We start from the raw sequence: 3,140 nt of genomic DNA on the forward strand, positions 1-3,140 counted from the left end.
TTTTTTTTTTTTTTTTCATGTGCACTGGTGTGAGGGTGTCAGAATGTCTGAAACAAGAATTACAAACAGTTGTGAGCTGCCATCTGGGTGGTGGGAATTGAACCCGGGTCCTTTGGAAGAGCAGACAGTGCTCTTATCCACTGAGCCATCTCTCCAGCCCAATTCTCATGTTCTTAACACCTTCGAATCTGAACATTCAAATTCTGTCTCTGTCTGAAGATGTCTTTATTTTCAAAGCTGGACTGTGCAAACACAGAGTTTTAGGAGCCTAGCTCTGTCTCCACCTCTAAAAGCCTTTATTCCAGGTACCTCAGGTGTGTAAGGTTTCTGGTGAGAAGCCGGCAGCAGTTCTCAACTCCTCCTTAAAGGTGTCTCTTTTCTCACCCTGCTTAGTGGTTTTTGTCTTTTCCTTGTTCTTGCGCATTTGACTATGTGTTGGTTAGGGTTCTTTTCTCTAGCTTCGAGTTGGTTTAACTTCTTGGATATGGTTGCTATTTTTCATCAAATCTAGAAGTTTCCTTGCCCCAGGACTGCAGTCACACAGGTTTGCTAGGTTGGATGCTTTCATGCCTGAAATCACTGAGGCTCTGGTTTTGCTCATCTCTGTTTCCTCTCTGCACGTCTTTTCTTTCTGAGCACAGATCCTCTCTACCGTGTCTAATCTGTTTTTAAACCTACTCGATGATGATTTCACTTCAGAGATATTCTTTTCAACACCAGAAACCTCCCTTTCATTTTCAAACAAACAAACAAACAATGGTTGTATTTGTGATTTTTGTATCAATATGACAAAAGCACCTGACGGAAACAACTAGGGCAGCAAAGATCTGTTGGTCTCATGACTTCAGGAAGATTTCAGTCCATCCCGTGGTAGGGGAGGCATGGGGAGATGTAGCCCTTGGCAGCTGATGTAAGCTAAGTGGCAGCGGGTGTTTACATACTGGTAGAGTAGGAAGCCTCACTGGAGTCCAGGCTGATAATTTTTAAAAGTACGCTCCCAGTAATCCATTTCTACCAGCTGGGTTCCACCTCCAGAAGTTTGCAGGGTCCCTAAAACAGTACCACCCACAGAGGAAGAGCACACACACCTTAGACCATGAAGCTATGGGGGAGCACACCATAGATTTAAGCCAAAACAGGTTATCAATTAATTGAGAGTATATTAAGAAGCCTCAGCATATGAAATGACATAAGCACCAAGGAAAGCATTTTGGTGATTTCTTTTTTTAAATGAAATATATACCAGAACGGGGAATACGGTTTACTGGCATGGTGCTTACATAACTCACATGGACTTGAGTCTCACATTTGCACATACCCTGACACAAAATGAGCTGATGTTCACCATACAATCTTGCAGTTCCACCCTAGGTATTTACTCAAGAGAATAGATAGATAGATAGATAGATAGATAGATAGATAGATAGATACAGACAGATACAATAGGCCCACTGATCTTGAAAACTATGAACCAAGGTGACACTATGTAACCACCTCAAAAAAAAAAAGTGGGTAGCCATGTTAACTAAGTGAAGTAGATGCATCTGTAACACTTACTCCATGTGACATTATTACAAACACAGAATTTCTGCTCCTATCTGGAATTCCCCACATCAATACCTACATCTGGACAAGACCTCCAATCTGTGGACTTCTAGAGTGTGAGTAAAGGGTGGGCCACGTAAGTAAGTACAGATGCCCCAAATCTGGGTAAAGCCAGACATGGCAGTCTGCAATCCCAGCACTTTTACTGCAATTTGGTATTTGAAGACAAGGTGAGCACCAAAAAACCCATTACCCAGCTTGCCTGGACTACACACCGATGAACAACAAAGTGGCCCTTTCTCAAACAAGGAAATTAAGCACAGACATCTGAACTTGTCCTCTGACCTCCACGTTTATGCCAGGGCACAGATATGGACGTGCCTCACACTTGTACACATCATAACCACCGCATACACAAGCATGCACATGCACACATACACTTTTTAAAAATTACTTTTAATGAACAAATGAGTAGGATTCAGATGCAAGATGCTTTAGCAATTGATGCATCTCAAATTTTAATGTGCATAGGGGATCTGGGACTTTAAAAAATATTTTATTGTTATTATTAATATAAGGGGACACGTGTCATGGTAAGTGAACGTGGGCTCAGGCGACAAGTTTGTGGAGTCAGTCCTGTCCTTCGACTGAGAATGGAACTCAAGTTGCCAGGCTTGTCATAACAAACGCTTATGGGCTGACTCAGCTCAAGTCCAAGGACCTGGGGCTCTGGTTCAGCTGTGGGTACTAATTTAGGGAACTTGGGCTAGCATCAGAGATTGTGCACTTGAGACTGTGCTACATGGAGCCGGTGTCACAGAGTCACCTACCACACTTCAATAGCATGGACACAAGATGACTTTCCTGAGACATTGACTAATGGTTTTACTTCTTCAGGCTTGAGCTCAAGCTCTTTTTTTTTTTTTTTTTTTGTCTCTAGGGAACTAAGATAAGGGGTTAGTCACCACTAAGCTCCGAGATGAGCAATGAGTTTCCTGTTTCTCTTCTGTGGGCTGTCGAGAAAGATTACTACAGAAAACGTAACTGAAAGTATTACATAGGCCTGTGGCCTAGGCTAGGCTTAAGGAGTTAAGCTGATGATGCAAGTAAACTTAAATACTAATGAGAGGAAAAAGTTTGTGAAAGGGGTGGGCATGAAAACAAGAGGCGGGGCCTCGGGAAAGTCCTCCGGGGATGCACATGGGATGTACCACATTGTGGGGAGGAGCGCCTCATCTAGACATACATCTGACGGAAAAGAAGCTGTTTCTAGGGTTTATACCTAAATCGAGATACCTGAATTATCAACTTTTATCTCACTCTGTAAGTCACCCAACAAGCGACCGGAGTTCAGGGATAGTAAGTGAATCAGGCTCCTGGTTTCCAAGCAGTCCCGCAAGCGTGTGTGCACGTTTTTTCCTACCCCCACTCCCGGCGCTCCCCGTGGGCTCACTTCTGCAACCCGCGAGTGGCTGGAGTTTGCAGGGGCTGGAGGGAGGCGGGCCGGACGGGTCCATGTGCGCCACGCGGAGGGGCGCAAGACGCGCGCTGCGGGGGCGCGGGGGGGGGCGCGCGGGGGCGCGAGGCGGGCGCGG

Source organism: Acomys minous (assembly GCF_964271855.1).
Source record: "Acomys minous genome assembly, chromosome: 11".
Lineage (NCBI taxonomy): Eukaryota > Metazoa > Chordata > Mammalia > Rodentia > Muridae > Acomys > Acomys minous.